The following is a 23,717-nucleotide window of genomic DNA, read 5'->3' as shown; positions in this document are numbered from 1 at the left end:
GGAGTGAAAGAGTTAAGTTAAAAATTACGCTTCATTCCTTTCGTTCAGTGCTTGCCTTAGATTTAAACCATTATCAACAGGCAATAGATTGTGCAGCCAAGAACGTTGGAAAGTCATTGTTAATTTTTATTTAAAGATCAGATGAGGAATATTTTTTCACTCTCTGAGTCGGGCTATCCCCTCCATTAGTTACGAAAGTCGACTCAGGACAGCACTTATAAAGTTCAACAACAACAGCTAAAAAAAAAAGTAACCAATGGATACCAGCAAAATATAGAACTAAAAGGAAATGAAAAGGCATACACACTCGCCAAGTGTGGGAGAACAAACACACAATTAAACCTTGCACTCTGTCCAGAAGAAATGAAGAAACTAATAGTGAATAAATGGACAAGCTCTCATCCGAATCACAAGAAAGATGACGCCTTTTATAAGCTATGCCGACAAGATCAACGTCTAATCTTTCACCTTAGAACTGGACACAACAGAATGAGACAACATATGTTAAGGAGGCTCAAAATTGGAGCCATTGAATTCTACCCATGTGGAGTGTCACCAGAGAATGCTGACCATGTCCTTCAAAACGGCATTCTTTACCAAGAGGCTCGATCAAGACATTGGCCCCTAAACACCCCCAATAGAAAGAAAACTATATGGAGAGCTGCCTGATTTGAAAACCACTGCGCAGTTCATCTCATATATTGGTCTAGTCATTTGAACGCTCCGATAGTTCATCTCATATATTGATCTAGTCATCAGAACGCTCCAACAGTTCAACTAGTATATTGGTCTAGTCATCAGAACTCTCCAACAGTTCATCTAGTATATTGGTCTAGTCATCAGAACGCTCCAACAGTTCATCTAGTATATTGGTCTAGTCATCAGAACGCTCCAACAGTTCATCTAGTATATTGGTCTAGTCATCTGAACGCTCCAACAGTTCATCTAGTATATTGGTCTAGTCATCAGAACGCTCCAACAGTTCATCTAGTATATTGGTCTAGTCATCAGAACGCTCCAACAGTTCATCTAGTATATTGGTCTAGTCATCTGAACGCTCCAACAGTTCATCTAGTATATTGGTCTAGTCATCAGAACTCTCCAACAGTTCATCTAGTATATTGGTCTAGTCATCAGAACGCTCCAACAGTTCATCTAGTATATTGGTCTAGTCATCAGAACGCTCCAACAGTTCATCTAGTATATTGGTCTAGTCATCAGAACGCTCCAACAGTTCATCTAGTATATTGGTCTAGTCATCAGAACTCTCCAACAGTTCATCTCGTATATTGGTCTAGTCATCAGAACGCTCCAACAGTTCATCTAGTATATTGGTCTAGTCATCAGAACGCTCCAACAGTTCATCTCGTATATTGGTCTAGTCATCAGAACGCTCCAACAGTTCATCTAGTATATTGGTCTAGTCATCAGAACTCTCCAACAGTTCATCTAGTATATTGGTCTAGTCATCAGAACTCTCCAACAGTTCATCTAGTATATTGGTCTAGTCATCAGAACTCTCCAACAGTTCATCGCATATATTAGTCTAGTCATTAGAACACTCCAACAGTTCATCTCATATATTGGTCTAGTCATCAGAACGCTCCAACAGTTCATCTAGTATATTGGTCTAGTTATCTGAACGCTCCAACAGTTCATCTAGTATATTGGTCTAGTCATCAAAACTCTCCAACAGTTCATCTAGTATATTGGTCTAGTCATCAGAACTCTCCAACAGTTTATCTCGTATATTGGTCTAGTCATCAGAACGCTCCAACAGTTCATCTAGTATATTGGTCTAGTCATCAGAACGCTCCAACAGTTCATCTCATATATTGGTCTAGTCATCAGAACTCTCCAACATAATAATGAGAACGAGGAAGAAGAAGTTACGAAAGTGCAGCAATAGAATAAAGTCCATAACTACAGTTTAGATACTATAACATGAATTTACAAGTCCTTTCCCTGCCTGACATTTTAACACTGGAGATTGTCTTTCTTTCCGACTAGTGTCGCTAACAACTAAAATGCCAATTACTTACTGATGATATGAACGTTAATGAATAGCGGGGGGAAAAAAAGTTCTTCTAAATATCGTCACGATAAAGTACACCAAGAGTTGCTTACCTTTTATTTTTATCTATCAACGTTACACATTTATTGTCTCCCTTTTGCATATTAATGTAACAAATATGTGGTGTCTAAGGAGAATGTTTTCTACAAAATGCAACTTATATTTGGTAAAGCTTAAGTTCCGTGTGAAAATGTCATGTTGTATATATATGAAATTGTCATTAAAATGGCATTTTTAAAACCTCGAGTCAAAAACAAATTCTTCATGAGATTTTTAAAATAATATGATCAGCCCCCCAAAAATTTAATACTTTCCACAAAATCATATTTTAATATAAATTAGAAATCCAAGTCTTCACTAGGATTCAAACCTGCGACCCCCGGTTTGGAAACCAAGCGCTTTTCCAATCAGCCACCATGTATTATTCATCTGATACGAAATTCTTGTCTCTCCAGCCTAGATATAATGTATATAGGTCTGTGATCCTAACTTTTCGTTCTTAAAAAAAAATCACTAAACACGAAGCTTGTTATGTAACTGCCTTTCTTAATCAGGAAATATTTGCGTCGGCTTAGAATACCACTCGACAAGTTTGTTCTTACGCTGATCCAAAAATAGGCAGCGGTTAAAATAATGGACACGAAGCGAAACGTAAACCGCCAATATGTCTGCTCCGAGTTCATCTATAACAATTAACTGAGATACTAGGTGATGCAAAGGTCAGGCATTCATTTCGCTCGAAACACACACGCACAAACATGGGTTAAATAACGTATAACATCTCAAAAGCAACAATTATCTAGAATGAGGCGAATGAATAGTCCAGCGCATAGGATTTCAAAACTTAGATTTAATATTAACCAAGATGTATTATTCTTTATAGGTTACTCTTATTTGCATATTTAAAATGCTATTTAAATGTAATTGCCAGGGCATTGAAATTGGCTGAGATATGCTGTTTGTGGAGCGTGTTAGAAAACCTATTTGTGATGCGGCTAATTAGATCTATATGTGGTGTGTGTCGTATATTTATGGAGTGTGTCGTGTTGCCAACTATTTATGGAGTAAGTCATCTGGCAAGCTATTTATGGAGTGTGTCGTGTTGCCAACTATTTATGGAGTAAGTCATCTGGTAAGCTATTTATGGAGTGTGTCGTGTGGCCAACTATTTATAAAGTGTGTCTTGTGGCAAGCTATTTATGGAGTGTGTCATGTGGCAACCTATTTAAGGATTGTGTCATGTGGCAACCTATTTAAGGAGTGTGTCATGTGGCAAGCCCCCATAGATTACAAGATCTGAAATAGGCACTTTTTTTTTCTTTACAATAATACATAAACTCCTATTTCAATCTGCAAGGGAATTCGCTTTTATGAATCTTGAAAATCGCTCTTCTGTCTTTGAAAAGTAATAATCGTTATCATAATTCACAAGTATTAAATCATAAACAATTGAAAAGTGCTTAAACTAAAAGTAGGGTATGCCGTGGAAATAAAATATCTTTAAACTCTAAATATTTACTAAAACATGTTTAAGAAATAGGGTCGCACTTTCTGCATACTTCTAGCACTTTTATTTATTTTATTTAAAGAAATGAACACCTTTTTTTCCTGGTTCATCTTTTAATTTCAGTCGTCCTAAGACTTCCTGAGTAAATAAATATACAAAAAAATGTCTGCTATTGATGAGTTTTTATTGCATGTTATTGAAAGATAAGCCGACTAATTAAAGAAAAAAAATATCTATAGGGAAACTTTTGGCTTCATTTAATGATTAAATTAAATGCCAGCAAAACCTGTAAACATCAAAACTAAAATTGTGTTCATATAGCTCAGGAGTTCTCAACCTGTGGATCGCGACCCCCTGGGGGGTCGATTGACGATTTGCCAGGGGTCGCCTAAGACGATCCAAAATATGGATTGACATTGTCTACTCTTCTATTGCTGTATGTGTGTGCGGGGAGGGGGGGTCGCGGCAGAGTGGGGGATTGTGAAAAGGGGTCGCCGAACATAAAAGGTTGAGAACCGCTGATATAGCTGGTTGTAACAGCCCGTTCAAAACTTAAAATAATATGGAAAGACAAAGGCATAGCCCTCAGTACAAATCAGACTGATGTGCTCCCTGGTCATGGCCACATTTTTATATGCTTGTGAGTCTTAGACGCTGACTGCAGAGCTAGAGAGGACGATCCTAGGTATCACATATAAAGACCGCATCACAAACCAAGAGATTAGAGACAGGGTTACTACAGCGATTGGACCCCATGATGACCTGCTAACTATCGTAAAAAAAACGCAAGTTACAAATCTATGGCCATATTAAAATGTCTTCGGGGCTCTCGGAAACCTTCCTTCAGGGAACAGTACCAGAAAAAAGAAGAAGAGGCAGACAGAGAAAGCGATGGGAAGACACCATAAAAGAATGGACAGGCCTGCCATTGAAAGAGATTCTATCAAATACAAAAGACAAAGAGGAATGGAGCGAAACGGTCAACAGACTAACGAAATAGTTTAAGACTCAATAAAACTAAAGTAACTATGGTACTTGCGATCTATGGGTGGCTAATGTAAAAGTCATCTTATTCTCTTGCCCACGGTTAACGAGGGTATCATGTGACCAGCACAACGACCAAACGTCTATACGTTTCCCCAACCAATAATAATAATAATAATAATAATGGCTCAAAGCAGGTCATCTCTACCCTGAAACAGAAGGCTTTGTTACAGCAATACAGGACAGAGTAATCAGGACAAAAAATTACGAGAAGCATATCCTGAAACTCAATGTTGTCGACAAATGCCGAAAATGTGGAAATGTGGGCGAGTCGATTGAACACATTATGGCAGGATGTCCAGCCCTATCAGAATCAGCCTACCTAGGTCGCCATAACCAAGTTGCAAAGTTAATACACCAACACCTGGCTTTGACGTACAAATTGATTGGTAAGGACACTCCCCCTTATTATAAATACTCTCCGCAAGAGGTTCTCGAGTCTACTGAACATCTGCTGTACTGGGATAGGCCTATTCTGACCGACAAAACGGTAGATTTCAATCGCCCGGATCTGCTGTTCATCGATAAAAAAGAAAAAACCGCTACCATTATCGATATCGCCGTACCACTGTCTCATAATTTAAGAAAAACTGAGATAGAAAAACAAAGAAAATATGGGAACCTAGGCTTGGAGATTAAGCGTATATGGAAATTGTCCAAAATAACAATATACCCCATTGTTATATCAACCGAGGGGATAATAACAACTGACCTCACAGACACCTTCAAGGCCCTTAACATTCCTAGGAACATCTTCGTTGCCTGTCAAAGGCCTGTACTGCTGCAGACCTGCCTCATCACCAGAAAATTCCTCAGTGGAAACTGTTAAAGGGACTACGATGAATTTTGTTTCTCTTTAGCGAAACTCGACCCTGGCAACGCCAGAGAATGACTACTCGTTCATTTCTAACATAATAATAATAATAATCTTTATTGTCCGTAAGGAAATTTGTCTTACAATTTGTGCATTACACCAAACAAAACATTATAACTATAAAAAAACAAAATGTACATTCACACCAGACTCACTCATAATTTACATGTGACAAAGTTTATATCAGATTGTTTCTATTTAATGATCTGATTGCCAGGGGAACAAAAGAGTGTTTGTGTCTGTTTGTCTTTGCTATCGGTGTCTTGTATCTCTTTTGTGATGGTAAAATCACAAAATCCTGACCCAAAGGTGTTTTTTTATTTTTAGAATCTTTTTACCTTTTTTATGGATGTTTGTCTCAAGCAGCTGCCCAAATGGGTTTTGATTTTTGCCAATGACTTTACCAGCAGCATTTAGAATTTTGTGAAGTTTTAAAAATATTTTTAATGCTCAGATTGCTATACCAGGCAGTGATATTAAAACTTAAAATATTGCAGATGTGAGCGTGATAAAACATAGCCAAGGCCTTTTCACTAACATTAAACAAGGACAGTTTTCTCAGTAATTGTAATTTTATTTTTGCTGCCCTTTTTGCTGATATAATCAGTATTTGCAGTAAAATTTAGTTTATTGTCTAGGATAGTAGCAAGGTTTTTAAAGGTTTGCACTATTTCTATAGTCTCTCCAGCTACAGAAACAATATCATTTTCTTTCTTGTCCCTAAGAAAATCGATTATTTGTTGTTGTTTTTTGTTTTTTTTGACATTTAAAAATAAAAAAATTATCTTTACAGTATTTATCAATGTGTTCTATGAGATTTGAACCCGAGACATGTCAATTCGGATTATCAATGTGTTCAATGAGATTTGAACCCGAGACATGTCAATTCGGAAGCTAAGTGTTTAACTAATCAGCCACCACGCCTCTAATACAATACAAAATCACAATTTGTTGAATTCTAGCTCTACCTGGCACATCCATTTAATGAAAGTGCGAAGATTAGATCAGATATACACTTGAAACTTGAAAGTATGTAAACAAACAACAACACACAAATGCTATAGTATTGAAGCACCATACAACCCACTAAAAGATTACACTTCTTTTCGGTCTGGCGTCGTTTCCTAGTCCAGCCAGCTATTAGTTGGGGAAAAGCGATTGGTTGTTGTGCTGGATACAAGACACTCTCGTCAGCCGAGGGGCCACAGAAGCAGTTTCCTCCAAATTCCCAGAGTTAAAATCTACATTTTTCATGACATTGAATTTAGAGTTCCATCACAACTTTCGTTTAGAGTGACATTGGATTTAGTATGACATCGTGAAAATGAGTTTAGGGTGGCATCGTGACAATGAGTTTCAAGTGGCATTGACAATGAGTTTAAGAGTGACATCGTGACCATAAGTTTAGAGTATCATCATGACATTGATTTTAAAGTGACATCGTGACATTGAGCTTAGAGTGGCATCGTGACAATGAGTTAAGAGTGGCATCGTGACAATGAGTTTAGAACGGCATCGTGACAAGAAGTTTAGAGTGGCATCGTAACAATAAGTTCAGAGTGGCATCGTGACAATGAGTTTAGAGCGGCATCGTGACAATGAGTTTAGAGCGGCATCGTGACAATGAGTTTAGAGTGGCATCGTGACAATGAGTTTAGAGTGGCATCGTGACAATGAGTTTAGAGTGGCATCGTGACAATGAGTTTAGAGTGGCATCGTGACAATGAGTTTAGAGCGGCATCTTGACAAGAAGTTTAGAGTGGCATCGTAACAATAAGTTTAGTGTGGCATCGTAACAATAAGTTTAGAGTGGCATCGTGACAATGAGTTTAGAGCGGCATCGTGACAATGAGTTTAGAGTGGCATCGTGACAATGAGTTTAGAGTGGCATCGTGACAATGAGTCTAGAGTGGCATCGTGACAATGAGTTTAGAGCGGCATCTTGACAAGAAGTTTAGAGTGGCATCGTGACAATGAGTTTAGAGCGGCATCGTGACAATGAGTTTAGAGCGGCATCTTGACAATAAGTTTAGAGTGGCATCGTAACAATAAGTTTAGTGTGGCATCGTGACAATGAGTTTAGAGCGGCATCGTGACAATGAGTTTAGAGTGGCATCGTGACAATGAGTTTAGAATGGCATCGTGACAATGAGTTTAGAGTGGCATCGTGACAATGAGTTTAGAGTGGCATCGTGACAATGAGTTTAGAGTGGCATCGTAACAATAAGTTTAGAGTGGCATCGTGACAATGAGTTTAGAGTGGCATCGTGACAATGAGCTTAGAGTGGCATCGTGACAATGAGTTTAGAGTGGCATCGTGACAATGAGTTTAGAGTGGCATCGTGACAATGAGTTTAGAGTGGCATCGTGACAATGAGTTTAGAGTGGCATCGTGACAATGAGCTTAAGAGTGGCATCGTGACACTTGAAACTTGAGAGTATGTAAACAAACAACAACACACAAATGCTATGGTAATTGAAACACCATACAACGCACACAATAAATTGCACTTCTTTTCTGTCTCGCGTCGTTTCCTAGTCCAGCCAGCTATAAGGGGGTACCTGACATTAGTTTGGGAAAAGTTAAAGCGGTTGGTCGTTGTGCTGGACACAAGACACTCTCGTAAGCCTAGGGGCCACAGAAACAGTTGACTTTACATCATCTGTCCTACAGATCATGGGCCTGAAAGGGGAACTAACTTACTTCAAACAAAAGTAAGCCATAGGCGTTTCTCTGTTTTGTGCTGTTTGGAGGTAGCTTCCTCTTCTCTCCTTCAAAGTAGGACAATATTTTGAATTGTTTTTAACAAAACGATTTCGCGATATGCAAGGGTAGACAACCCACACATTAATTGTGATGTTTCAAACAAAAATTCCTCCAATTTCCCAGAGTTAAGCTAAAAATGCTTGGCTAATTTTATAAAATAGATTTGTGTTAGTTTCATGATCATTGATTGGAGAAAAAAAAATTTACTTGTACATTTCGACATTACAGAATTTAGTTTTTTTTACACACATATAATACACGCTTCACCGGAAGCCTTTATATTATGCTGCCAAAGCAATGCTGGGTATACCCACGCCGGACAAAACATCATGATGTTATCAAAGCTGTTATTACATTACTGAATTTGATAATTTCGGCTGTGGCCGTAGAGAGTTGAAATATAATATTTATATATGTGTAATGTTTATTATTATTATTTATTTTTAGAGTGTGGGTCGCCAACATGTGACCTGTGCATTTTAAGTGGCGCATTCATAAACAAATAAAGTCATGTATAAAAATGAGTAAACTATTCCTTTCAGACCTTGCGATCTATAGGGCAGATCATTTAAAGGTCATCAGTTTCTAAGGTTAACGAGGGTGCCATGTGGCCAGCAAAACGTCCAAAAATAAAATGTGCAATAAATAAATAAAAAAAAAACTTTTGAACACAATTAAGTTTAAGTATTCTTTTTTTTTAAATAAATGACTTCGTTAAAATTGTCCTTATTAACTGATCGCAATGTTATAAGCTGTGCGAATTCAGATTTTAAAAAAATACATCGTAGCGCAAAGCTCGAACAGGATTCGAGCTGGCGACGTTGAACAGCACTTTGGTGTACGCATTGCACAACAAGGCTGGCATATTGTATAAGACATTACGTTTTACACTTGTTCACTACCAAGCAAGGTTACAAAGATAGTTTGTGTGGAAACACAAACTCAAAATCGGCCCCCCAAAGTGGTCCACCCAGTCAGGTTTCAATATTTTCAGAAAGAACATCAGAATGAAATAATATCAAAGACAAATGACAGAGAAGAATGGAGAAAGAAGGTTGACAGATCGTGTGAGGTGCCCCAGCGGTCCGGCAGACCAAAGGATAGATGAAAGTGAATGTGAAGTTTGATGCTATCCTGGCCTAACTGATGTCTTATAATGAATTGTCTTGTAAAGGGTCAATCTCTTATCCAAATCCTTAAGAAAAAAACATTTCCGTAAAAAAAAAAAATTTTTTTTGTTGTCCCATGTTAAATAGACTTTCTTCTTATAGTATTTCACTACATATAATTAAATGTATAACTGTTATATAATATAATCATTTAGTTTAGGAGATTTAGTGCACTATTATACCGTGTATACGCCTATGTAATTGGCGGTCAGTTTATATGAAGTCACGTTCTGATACCAGAACGAAACACCATCGAAACAACTGTTTGTTACGGTTTAATCTCAGGCAAACAAGGTGTACACATTGTGTATATATTGTATTTATATAATATAGACATAATTGACAGTCTCAATTTAAACCAAGAACAAGCAGTTAAAAGAAACACGAATATAAATTAAGGAGACTTACTTCTGACGCCTTCACAAGATTTAAAAAACCGAAAAGGTGTATTAAAAGTTTTCTCTCTAGCATGTGTAAATAATTTAAAATGAATACGATCAATGTTTTTTTTTTTTTTTTTTTTTTAGATTGGTGAGATACAGTGGAACAAATTGGACTTACTGTAGTATCAAGAAAACGAGAAGATATCTATTTTTTTAAAGTGATAAACAATATATATTGCTTGCAATTGAATTTTAACTTATCTTATAAAAGACAGATTTGACTTAAAAAAACAAAAAAAAAAAACAACAACAGATAAACGCGTGTCCCTAGGTCAATTTGGCCTTATCTTATAAAATACAGACCTCACTTGAAAAAAAGAAGATGATTACGTCTTTAGGTAAATTTAATCTTACCTTATTAAAAAGAAAAACATAAGTGATATTTTATTTTAACAAATCTTTTACTAAATGTAATTTTGTTCAATAGTTTGGATCAGTCATGTAATTACATTTGTAATAGATCTAGACCATTAACAACAAATCTGTACGATTGGAAATTAGTAACAATTGTTTTTGTTTAGCGCTATGTCATGGGTTTAGAGTTCTTAATACGCTATGATACTATCACTTATCTAGACCAATTGGGAAAATTTGGAGGGGTAGGGGATAAGAAAGGAATATCTAGGTGGATTTTACAGTGATTGATTTTTCAAAGCATTAAAAAAAAAATTAATTTCCAGCTCATTGCTCACGCCTCCTCAAGCCGACATGCTAACCACTCTGCCAGTACGTTAATTGAGACAGAGATAGATGCTGTACGGGACGGCCAGATCTAAGGAGGGGACAGTGTTATAAACCTGGAGGTGACACAGATGGGGGTAGTGCTGTGTGTGTTTTTAGACAACCCAAATCGGCCCAGTACTGCGCAGGGGGTCAACCGTGACGCGTGACAGTACACGCCAGCTCGTCAAGGACCAATGTCGTAAATATTGTTAGACTTCGTAAACGTTTTAATTGCAACTGTTAGGGTCCTCATTTCTAATTAATAGTTGCTCCCGTCTCCAGTAGCTTTGAAAGAAATAAGTAGTATTTAATTTGTTGATTTCTCATCCTACAATAGCTTCTAACTCATTAGTTACGTTCACTCACCTTAAATGCAAAATCTTTCATGCAGAACAATTACAATACAGTATTTAACTCTTTTCCTCCGTAATTATTTTTGCACATTCAGACAGAATTCTTCCTTTTGCTCATTACTATTTCACTGCCATATTATAATTAAGCTTTAATAGCTTTGTTCGTTGTTATCAGAACATGTTTTATTTGGTATAAGATTAAAGGGGAATGCATGCTCCTTCTATATAATATAAAGAAAAGTTTTTAAAATTAAATATTAATTTGATTTAATGATGGTAAAATCAACGATGGTATCGTCGATTAGGAGAAAAAGAGTTAATGCAGTCAAACGGCCTATAGTACAGTACTTACGTAAGGTACTTTGCTTGTAACAAACAAAAGCACAAGGACGGACGAGCCCGTTAGCGTGATCTTATCTTATCTTATATAATACAGACGTTATTTCAAAAAGAAGATGATTACGTCCTACGCGTCATGCATTTAGTCATGCATATTAACCAATGACTTAAATTCTGCCAAGTCACTGGTTTTCCTGGCTAGCTCAGGCAACCCATTCCATGCTCTAACAGCACTAGGGAAGAAGGAGTATTTGTACAAATTTGTCCTAGCATATGGAACGAGGAATGTGCCTTTAAGGGGATGTGGTTCGGTATATGTAGTCTACCCTTACGGCTCAGGGCCCCGCACTCGCCAAGGACCCACACCTCACTGCTAGGGTCGCCTCTGGATGAGTGGTACAACACGTTTGACTTCCTATCAAGGGGGATTCGGTTGGTATCCTGACTACAGCTGAGATGTGTACAAAGCGCCTAAGGGCAGTGTGGAAACCTTCTGTCAGATATCCTTAAGGGCAGTGTGGAAACCTTCTGTCAGATATCCTTTTCCCGTGCCCCTCCTGGTCCACAAAAGAGATTGAACCCAATCGCACTGAGCATGCTAATAGCATATAAGATGCTTTATACAAAAGTACTTTAAAAAAATGTAATAGTTACTTTATTATGCTTATAATGTTAGTAAAATTAAAACAACTTAGTATCTAACACAAATATCTAATATAAATTTTAAATTTTCTTTTATGTTGTTTTTTTATGAAACCTCAGAATTTGCGCTAATTCAATTTTAGCTTTGTCATCATAGGAATCCTTGGGCATTAGGCTTCTTTTTTTTTTGGGCTTTATATGCCTCTTTTTGGGGACCTCCAGCCTCTTTTGTGGGCTTTTCATTTAATTTTTATTTGTAAGTTCTCACATTTCACAAATATTAAGTCATAATGAATCAGAGAGAAAATCTGAAACGTTTTATATTTTACATTTACAGTATTTTTCTTTTAATTTATTCAGTACTGAAGAAATTAAGTTGTATAAGTATTTTTTAATGTATGAAAGACTGGCTTGGCTCATAACGGAATGAAAAATAATTTTAAAATTCAACAGAAATTATATGTTTAGAAAAGGTTTTCAGTCACTTGAATAAAAATGTGGATATGATTTCAGAGAGTATGAAACCAAACTAGATTAAAACCATTCGATCACAGTTACTAGACATTTTAAAGCGTCGTGACAGTTTTTCTTTACTCTACTTCTCCAATGTCGTATTCGTTCATTGTTTATTTTTTCTCTAAACTCTAAAGTTTCGATAAGGAAATGAATGATCATTAGGAGAAAATGAAAGTAAAGAAATATGTCTACTGTCAATATAAAAACATAAAAATCGAACTTAAGTTAAAGCTAGACTTAATGTGGTAGACAATATCTTTAGACATTGAGACCAGCGAGTCCAATGTCCTCTCAAAATACAAAGAAACATTTATTTGACTCGACCTCTGACGTCATCTGAAGTTGTGCGTCATTTGTACTTCCCTCAGAAGTAATAAGTACATGTATTCTCAATAGAAGTTGTGCGTCATTGGTATTCTCTATAGAAGTTGTAAAAAAAAATGTAAAATTCCTCTTTCAGACCTTTGCGATCTATAGGGCAGATCATTTTAAGGTCATTTGTTTCTTTGGAAAGCGGTTAGGTAGCAGGGTCTCTTGTGGCCAGCACAACGACCAACCGCCTTTGCTTTCTCCAACCAAAGTCAGGTAATCATTAAAGCTGGGTTGACTCGGCGGCGCCCTAAGAATCTTGAAATTTAAAATTCTATTCTTCACCGAAATTTGAACCCAGGACCCCAAGTTTGGAAGCGGAGCGCTTAACCACTCAGTCACCGCGCCCCTACAGAAGTTAAGCGTCATCTGTATTCCCTACAGAAGTTGTGCGTCATCTGTATTATCTACAGAAGTTGTGCGTCACCTGTATTCTCTACAGACGTTGTGCGTCGTCTGTATTCTCTAAAGAACTTGTGCTTCATCTGTATTCTCTACAGACGTTGTGCGTCGTCTGTATTCTCTAAAGAACTTGTGCTTCATCTGTATTCTCTACAGACGTTGTGCGTCGTCTGTATTCTCTAAAGAACTTGTGCTTCATCTGTATTCTCTACAGACGTTGTGCGTCGTCTGTATTCTCTAAAGAACTTGTGCTTCATCTGTATTCTCTACTGAAGTAGTGCGTCGTCTGTATTCCCTACAGAAGTTGTGTGCCATCTGTATTCCCTATAGAATATATGTATGTATATATATAGCGCGGGGGGGGGGGATAAAAAAAAATCACCCTTAAACCCCCCCCCCCCCACCAAAAAAAATCCTGGCTACGCGCATGATATATATATATATATATATATATATATATATATATATATATAATGTAAAGAGTCATCGACAGATCGTAGCTATCCCATGGGAGAAGAACGCCGATAAGTAGAAACTCTATGACTCGCTAGATTGTACTGTGAAATGAGGTACAAACTTCCATCCTCAGTATGATGTGCCCTATAGTGTTATGGAGTGTGTGTGTGTGTGTGTGTGTGTTTCTATGGAGACGGTTTGATTTGATTTGATTTTGATTTGAGGCACATCGGCACAATTTAGGCCATGTCGTGCCTGCAGTCCCTTAAGGACTACTCTCTCTCTCTCTAAACTACAAGGGCCAGATTCTATACAGTCATATCATTAAAATCAAGGTCTATTCACAGTTAAAATAGTAAAGGTAGTACAAATTTAATTATTTGGTAAAAATCTAATGTAAATAGTGCATGTCCACAAACTCATAAATCAGATCTTCGTAGATAGCCCCACCTCCCGGATAAAGCCCAGTACCCTCCCAGGGTCGACATGATCAAATAGTGCTTTTAAATTAGTGGCTCTGAAATATTTCTCCCTGACATCCTGGTATCTGGGGCAATCAACGAGGATATGTTCCACGGTGATCTATGGAGACGGAGAGAGGAGGTTAGCGATTGGTTGTGAATGATGCAACATAGGTGGCAATGTCGTCACTTGGTCTTTGTTAGGAGAGACAACTCCAGAACGTGAGACTGAAATGTTGTGTTATTGATGTAAGTTAGATTTTGTTAAAAAATATTATCACTAAATTCTACTACAACTATTTCATTTATCACAAGTTGATTTGGTCTCTATTATAAATAAAATTATATTTAGCATTGTTCACAAGGAAGTTATTCAAGTTTTATTACTTAAGATATATGATGCCTACAGCGGTTAAGTTGTCTATCAGCAGTTTGGTGCTACAAGTCAACGACCGGTAACAATAGATGTCACATATATATGTCAGTGTTGTCTTTTCGGATTAAAAGTACCCCAAATCATTGTTTTTTTCGATGTTTGTTTGTTCAAAAAAAAAAAACCCAGATTTTTCATATAAACTTTGAGTATTTAAAAGCGAAAGCTCGTGATACATTTCGGCATTGGCAGAAAATAAAATTCAAACAGCAACGCACAAAAGGAGCCGTGACTTCCCGAACCAGGATCCCGGGTTTGAATCCTGGTGAAGACTGGAATTTTTTATTTGGGGTTCCTTGGCGCCTCTGAGTCCACCCAGCTCTAATGGGTACCTGACATTAGTTTACGAAAGTAAAGATTTTGGGTAGTATTGCTGACGACATGGCGTCCTCGTAAGCCGTGGGCCACAGAAACAGATGACCTTCACATCATCTGCCCTTGAGATAGCAAAATCTAAAAGAGGAACTTTACTTTTTTTTTTTTAAAAGCACAACAATATAGTTTTCAGCAAAATATAAACTCGTATAGTATATAGTATATATATATATTATAAACATTTAGCTCAAATTTATTTTTTCTTCTTTTCACTTTTAAAAAAAAACTGGGGGGGGGGGGGGGTAACAGCTTACATTTTAAAAAAATGTTAGCCAAAAAAAAAAGCATTAAAGTACTTTTAAAATATTTTATTTTAAAAATAAAATTAAAAAAAACTCTGCTGAATTATTAAGTGGTAACATATTTGGAATGTTCTGACCTTATCAGTAATTTGAGTTTTTACAGTAATATAAGAGAGTCAGCCTTAATTTACATCCCCTTTAAGGTCATGCTAGGTCAATTTCGCTATTATTTTAAAAAGTATATCATATTTTCATAAAGTTCTGCCGATTTTTATTTTGAGCTGCAGAAGATGTTTTTTTCATCCAATCGGACTTATGTTTCCACAATATCAATCATTCCAATGACATAGCTGACAGTGTAATGAATAATGAGAGGTGGTGCGTGCATTGTTACCTTGGAGATTCTATAAAGTGCAAACAAACGTCTACAGCATTAGGAGTTAAATAGCTTTCATGTGTTTACATAATTGATGATTGAATCTTCATCTGACACAAGTGTGTGGGGCTGTTTTGACAAGTGACACACAACTCCTTTGGTGTTCAGCTGCCTGTATTGTGCAATTTTTGTTTGTGGAGTTTTATCCAGTGGGATGCCAGGTCAGAAATGAGTCATCCATCCTTTCCTCGGTCATCCTCCCTTATTTGACCAGCCGATCAATCTCTTTCACACTGGAAGTTGTAGTTTTCTATGCAAGTTCAGACATTCTGTTACAATGGACAAAACGGCCCGTAGGTCCTTTTCAAGCCCAAGAGATCTTTCGGCCACTAGGTCCTTTTTAGGCCTAATATATCTTTTGGCCCGTAGGTCCTTTTCAGACCCAGTCGATCTTTCAGCCACTAGGTCCTTTTTAGGCCTAATATATCTTTTGGCCCGTAGGTCCTTTTCAGACCCAGTCGATCTTTCAGCCACTAGGTCCTTTTTAGGCCTAATATATCTTTTGGCCCGTAGGTCCTTTTCAGGCCCAAGAAATCTTTCGGCCACTAGGTCCGTTTTAGGCCTAATATATCTTTTGGTCGCATGTCCTTTTCAGGCCCAAGAAATCTTTCAGCCACTAGGTCCTTTTTAGGCCTAATTTATCTTAGTGATCTTTTGGCCATTAGGTCCTTTTCAGGCTCTATCGATCTTTTATCTATCAGTCTTTTGGCCAGAAAGTTTTTTTTTTTTTTTTTGGCCTAATATTTCTTTTGGGCCCAAGAGATCTTTCGTAAAATTCGATTAGAGATGCTATCTCTCTGACAACTAACTTCTGGCTGACCAACTCATCTCTATGGAATATTGGAACTCTCAGGCTTAAAGTTAGGGAATATGTGATCGTAGCCAGGAACGGATTTGAAGCTCTTTTTTAAAATGATTAAAAATTATGTTGTAACCATTTTGGGGGTTGGGGGTGTTGGCCGCAGACAAAGTGGGGCTCTATGCTATATTTATGTTGCTTATAGGTCAGCACTGACCGCAGTAAGAGAATATAACGGCCATGGGCGTAGCCAGGGGGGGGGTTCTTGGGGTTCAAACCCCCCCCGAAATGAAATCCCCCCCCCCGCAGGGGAACGGAATTAAGTGACTGATTTTTGCTTTCATTTTGTTTATTTTAGGTGAGATTTTAATACTAAATCATCACTTACCACAGCACAGCCGAGGGGGTTTTGAGTTAAAAACCCTGTACCAGGGGGTTTTGAGTTTAAACCCCCCTACCAGGGGGTTTTGAGATTTTAAAAAACCCTATCAGGGGGTTTTGAGATACAAATCCCTCTACCAGGGGGGTTTTGAGTTTTAAACCCCCAACCAGAGGTTTTTGCAAACAGCAATCCCCAAATTCCAACAGCACAGTTAAGGAAGATTTTGATTTTAAAACCCCCTCCAAAATTTACGATAAAACCCTCTTCAATATAAAAAAGCAAATTACACTTTCAAAATTTTATGAGCGTAGCCAAAGGGGTTTTGAGTTTAAACACACCCCCTCCAGTTGGGGTTTGAAGCTAAAAAGTACCTCTTCAATATAAAAAAAAAGCAAATTACACACTATAAAATCTATGAACGTAGTCAGAGGGGTTTTGAGTTTAATCCCCTCCAGATGGCTTTTTCTTTAAAGTTAAAAACCCCTCCAGATGGTTTTGAGTTTAAAATTCCCCTACAGAGCGTTTAGAGTTGAAAACCTCTCTCTTCAATATTATTTTAAAGCAAACTACAGTCACCAAATTCTATGATCATAGCAAAATGGGGTTTTGAATTAAAAAAAAAACAAACTCCAGAGATTTTTTAGTTTAAAACCCCTCAACAGATGATTTGACGAAAAAACTTTCCTTTTCGATATAAAATCTAAAGCGAAATACAGGCATGTAATTCCAAAAGCGTAGTCAAGATAGGTTACAAATTTCTACCATTGGCTTGGGCTCCATTAATAAAGTGTGAATAGTCTTCTGCCGAAATTAAAAAACATTAAATGTGGCTCAACAAAGATGGCTAAGACAGATTTTAGGAGTCGGGTCTAAATCAAAGAAATCAAATGCCGAACTGGGAGTCGAATCCTTAGTAAGGTTGTGACAGAGCGTCGCATAAGGTTTTGAGGGACATGTTCTCCGACAAAATGAATTACGCAAAATAAGAGTTGCGGAAACAGCTTTCCGGAAAATGCGCCGAACGGCGCGAGAGGGTCTAAGTCAGTAAGAATAGCACATTAGCTTTTTGAAATAAAACTTTTTAATAGCAAGATAATGCACTGTAGATACCTCAGAATATGCATTTTGTTGGCTTTCAATACCAGAAATAGTGCTCAGCGGCGGGGCTTCGCCCCTTGATGTGGAAGCGCTGCGAGCTCCCCCAGACCCCCTTGCTAGCAAGGGCGGGGAGTCTACAATAAACAATAAACGTCTTCCGATTTGGTCAGAATTTAATAAAGATTAATTATGTACACACACACACATATAATTTTTTTCCGCGGATCCCCCCCCCCCAAACCCCTCCCGAAAAAAAATCCTGGCTACGCCCATGATAACGGCCATAGCTTTTAATTATTTCAAACATACCTACTATCACGTGTAGTGATTCAAAAGTGATTCAAAACTGATTCAAAAGTGATTCAAAAGTGATTCAAAAGTGATTCAAAAGTGATTCAATAGTGATTGAAAAGTGATTCAAAAGTGATTCAAAAGGGATTCAAAAGTGATTCAAAAGTGATTCAAAAGTGATTCAAAAGTGATTCAAAAGTGATTCAAAAGTGATTCAAAAGTGATTCAAAACTGATTCAAAAGTTATTCAAAAGTGATTCAAAAGTGATTCAAAAGTTATTCAAAAGTGATTCAAAACTGATTCAAAAGTGATTCTAAAGTGATTCAAAAGTGATTCAAAACTGATTCAAAACTGATTTAAAAGTGATTCAAAAGTGATTTAAAAGTGATTCAAAAGTGATTCAAAAGTGATTCAAAAGTGATTCAAAAGTGATTCAAAAGTGATTCAAAAGTGATTCAAAAGTTATTCAAAAGTGATTCAAAACTGATTCAAAAGTGATTCAAAACTGATTCAAAAGTGATTCAAAAGTGATTCAAAAGATTCGCAAATGAGTCGCGACCTGAAATATTGATCTACAAAACTTCTTGACATATTAGTATCGTTGTCAAAAATAGTTCGTCTATTTCCTAACACACAAGAATAAATTCCACGACAAAACAAAATTTGGAAATATTAGAGTTGGCAAAATAAATTAATGTAAGAATTAATCTGTACAAAATTTCCTTCTGCCCTTGTGCTACTGAGCATGGAAAGGGGTTGCCTGGATCCAGAATGTAAGTCATTTGATTAAACAGGCATGACAAGGTTGGCCTAGGGCCACGCGTGGGACATTCTATCTTCTTTTTATTTTTGATAAGATTAAGACGATAAAGTAAGAGTTACAAAGTAATTTTGAGAATAGGTGTTTAAGATGTTTTGTAAAAAATGTTTGTTTGTTAAATGTTTTACTTATTTCGGAGGTTCCTTCAGAGTTGAAGATAATTACTTCCTAGTCCAAACCTCCCGCAGGACGACGGGGGATGGGAGCGGGCAGGGTTTGAACCCGGGACCATCGATACGTCCGAACGACAGTCCAGCGTGCAAACCGCACGACCAGGCAGCCATCCACATAAAGGCACATTCCTCGTCCCATATGCTAGGACAAATTTGTACTAATGCTCCTTCTTCCCTAGTGCTATTAGAGCATGGAATGGGTTGCCTGAGCTAGCCAGGAAAAACCAGTGACTTGGTAGAATTTAAGTCATTGGTTAATATGCAGGACAAGATGCATGACGCGTAGGACGTAATCATCTTCTTTTATAAAGTAACGTCTGTATTTTATAAAATAAGATAAGATAATGGTGCACCATATGTGACATCTTTTATAGTAGAGTTTCTCTTGAAGTAATGCATCATGGAATATGTAACCTTCGAAGACTTGAGATAGTTCTTAAAAATCGCGGACAAGTTGAGAGTGTTAGATCCTGTTAACTCTTTCTCTCCTAACTGACGATACCAGCGTTGATTCCCCCAGAATGTGGCAAATAATTACGGAGAGAAAGAGTTAAATAGAATCTCAAGACCATCAGATGTGGTAGCAGACGTAAGGTATAATATTTTAATATTTCGTTTCGATGCATTCACAGAGAAAACTGTTTATTCAATGTATAGTATTATAAAGTATTAGTGCTACATATATGTTTAAATCGCGAATTGGATACGTAACTGATACATCTACTTATAGGGCGTTGACTACATGTTCCTCGGGTCATAGAATGTAAGATTGAACACAATTCTGAACAATAATACTTTATGAACAATACATTAAAGATAACAAAATAAAGTAAAATATAAGTCTCGCTGGCTCCCTTTTAGCAACAGATATTACGACTCTAACTACTCTATAATAATAATATATTAGTCCCGGTGGCTCTATTTCAGCAATAGATAGCTTATCATGAGGCTAACTACTCTATAATAATAATATATTAGTCCCGGTGGCTCTATTTTAGCAAGAGATAACTTATCACGATGCTAACTACTCTATAATATAATAATATATTAGTTCCGGTGGCTCTATTTTAGCAATAGATAGCTTATCACGATGCTAACTACTCTATTACCAAAGTTAACAAAGTAAACCATTCTAAAAAAAAACGGATTGAAAAACTAACCGAAATGTAGACATTAAGTGTTGAGAATTCTTTTCGTTATACATTAGATCTGGGCGTATTGAGTCGTCATTCCAGTGTCTTTTTGCTCGTCTCTATCAGAGCGTCGGAGTTTTCAAAGAAAATTTGAAATCAATTCTTAATGCACAAGAACAACTCTTGTTTAGAGTAATTTGTTGTTGTGTCTAGTTGGCAGTAAATTATCTCCCGTTGTATTTGGCTTCAATTTCTGCTGACGTAAACACGAGGAATCTATGTTGTATTATTTCGTTGGAATTTTTTGAACGATGGTTTCTTCGACTTTTGTCTTTTTATTCGGCCTACGAGTTGAGCTTAAGGAGTTAATATTACAGTTGAATTATTTAGTTTTTAATGGAAATATAATTTTTACAAAGCTTATATCAAATCACTCTGTCTGTGTGTCTGTCTGTCTGGCCAAAAGTTTGTACACGTTATTTCTCCGACACCCAATCTCGGATCAAGCTGAAATTTCGCACAATCATCTCTTTAACCTTACAAAACAAGAATAAGTAAAAAAAAAATTGACCACTTAGTTAATTGGTTATAAATTACTTTGTTTGGTATCTCAAAAAAGGGAATGAAATGGTACTTGACTGAAGTGATGATATAAGCTAAATTAGTTCAGGTCGTTCTTTTTTTTTTAAACTTTTTTTTTCAGAAATGCTTTTTTATTGTTAGTCTAGATCAGCGGTTCTCAACCTTTTAAGCTTGGCGACCCCTTTTTACAACCTCCCACTCTGCCGCGACCCCCCCCCCCAACACACACATACAGCAATAGAAGAGTGGACAATAACAATCCATATTTTCGATGGTCTTAAGCGACCCCCTGGCAAATGGTCAATCGACCGCCAAGGGGGTCGCGACCCACAGGTTGAGAACCCCTGGTCTAGATCTAATACATGACTAATGACTGATCCAAACTAATTGATACAAGAACGCTTTTATACAAGCTTTTAGTTTTTCTTGTTCTCTGCTAAGAAGACGAAGCCCTAGACCGCAACTTTGTAGAGAGGTGGTGACAAATAAAGCTGCGAAAAAAAGCATTGGCTTCAGCTTTGGAAGAAAAGTGCGCAAACAATAAATGGCTGGTTCCTGTATTTACCTGCCTTTTATTTTGGAAGACAAAGTCTCTCCAGAAAAGGGCCGCTACAAGAACATGGAAAAGTTGCTCCACAAGATGAGCCTTAGCCGTTGCACGAAAGAAATTAAGAATATTTCGTCCTGGTTCCTAGTTATAAATCTTCTCTTCGTAAAAATAATAATAGGCTATATTCGAAATATTATCTTAGCATACAATTTTATTATTTTTTGTTTCCGATCAGTTTCCAAGTCTGTTTTTTTTTTTTTTTACGTTTCAGGAAGAAATTTTAGACAGCAGTATATGTAGCAGTAGATGTAGCAGTAGATGTAGCAGTAAATATAGCAGTAGATGCATCAGTAGATATAGCAGTAGATGCATCAGTAGATGCATCAGTAGATGTAGCAGTAGATGTAGCAGTAGATGCATCAGTAGATGTAGCCGTAGATGTAGCAGTAGCTGATATAAAGTAAGAGATGGACTTTAATGTCAAAATTAATATTGAATCTCGAGTAATATATTACAATGTCTTCGGGGCTTGTAAAGACATTCTTTCAAGGAAAAGTACCAGGAAAAAGAAAAAGAGGCAGACAGAGAAAGCGATGGGAAGACAACATAAAAAGAATACACGAGCCCGCCGTTGAGAGAGGTTCTATCCAAGGCAAAAGACAGAGTAGAATGGTGAAAGATGGTTGACAAATCTTGTGTGGTGCCCCCAACAGTCCACCAGAGTAGTGGGTGGGAGAAGGAATATTGGATCTTACAAAACAATTTGGTTGATAGCTACGTTATAGTGAAATCCATTGTTACCTTTTTAAAATCTTAAATTCACAAAATAAAAACGTATAAAAGAAACGCAAACAGGATAAACACTCCGATGAAACCAAAATCTTTGAAAGCAGTGTTTCCCAAACTGTGTTGCGCGGAACCCCAGTGTCCTGCGAGGTCAGAATAGGTGTTCCACGAACTGCTGGAATAACTAACTACTAGGCCACCACGTGAAATTACTCTCTCTAAAAATAAATACGCAAAAGTGTTCCGCTAAATACTCAGAATGTCCGAAGTGTTCCGTTTAAGGATTGAAAGGAGTCAGTAGCTTTTAAATAATTTTAAATATTTTATTTTTTATATCACCAAATTGTAATGAATGGTCTATGTACATTTGTGAATAAAAGTACTATAAAGAACAAGAATAAAACTACGAAATGTACTATTAACGAGCTATTAAATGTTCTATGTTATAGAGCAAACAATACAATGTTATATGGTATAGAACAAACAATTCTATATATATATATAAATGAAAGTGCTAGAACGATAGCATCTAGATAGTGACATAATCTTACCTGATCACTGCTACTTCATCAAACTTAAATGAAAATCATTCTTTCATTACTCATGCCACTAAATCTTAAGTTATATAATGGACATCCAAGTTCGTTATAAAAGTTTGTTAAGTTTTTTTTTTTTTTAGGGAAAGCTACTAGGAACAGAAAATTTTAAATAATGTGGGACGGTTGTTGTTTTTTGTATCTACCTCTAACAGTTCCTGTTTTCGTTTCAATTTTCCGAGTTCTGGTTTTATAAGGAACTCCGCCGCGCACTGGAAGCGAGGCAGACGACACACGTGGTTGTGTGGGGGTGGGCGATGATATGACGCCGTGGAGGGGAAGAGCGCGGGGGAAACGGAGGGATTGGTTAGAGCCAATGATTAGTATGTTTGGAGCCTGGGATTGATTCCTCGGACTAAGCAATATGAGAGTCCCGTTCCTGTAAACGCTTGTCATTGCAGGGAGGTGTTGTAAACAAAGTCAGTTTAATGTGCACCCCTCCCCACCTCTCAAAAAAAAAGCCCCCCCCCGTGTGGAGGTGGAAAGTTAAAGAACATTAAAGAGCCAGAATCAATGTCTCCAATTTTGGCGTTTTTCTTTTTCTTTTTTTAACTTGGGGTCGATCAAAACAGATGTTTGAATAACAAAAAAAAAATTTTGGTGCATCGAAAATCCAGAACATTCTTGGAGGAGGGTAAAGAATGGGGGCGGGTGGAAACAGTGGGAGGGAAAAGGAAAGGGGAGTTAGTCCTCACGTGTACTGAGAGCTTAACAATGAAATGTGGGCCCGGTACCTTCTTCATCAGTTTCTTTAATTGAAGCCAAACTTCTTGCATAATCAAGTTAATCTCCCATGAACCATAATTTAATTGCGTCTTGAGTAGTCAAAAATGCATTTTACAAAAATAAAAAATAAAAAATAAAAATTAAAAAAAAAACTC

The 23,717-nt window shown here is 37.1% G+C and overlaps 1 protein-coding gene across 1 annotated transcript in view; it reads right to left on the bottom strand.

The window, feature by feature from the left end:
• LOC106060508 (MIP-related peptides-like) overlaps positions 1-23,016 on the bottom strand; it is a 141,753-nt gene extending 118,737 nt beyond the window's left edge. Inside the window, exon 1 of the mRNA XM_056026900.1 lies at positions 22,792-23,016. The gene's annotated coding sequence lies outside the window, so the exon portion shown is untranslated. The remainder of the gene's footprint in view (positions 1-22,791) is intronic.
• Between the last annotated feature and the right edge of the window lie 701 nt (positions 23,017-23,717).

Source organism: Biomphalaria glabrata, chromosome 4 (genome assembly GCF_947242115.1).
Source record: "Biomphalaria glabrata chromosome 4, xgBioGlab47.1, whole genome shotgun sequence".
Classification (NCBI taxonomy): domain Eukaryota; kingdom Metazoa; phylum Mollusca; class Gastropoda; family Planorbidae; genus Biomphalaria; species Biomphalaria glabrata.
Note: the sequence above shows the minus strand (reverse complement) of the source record. Positions and strands in the feature narration are given on the sequence as shown.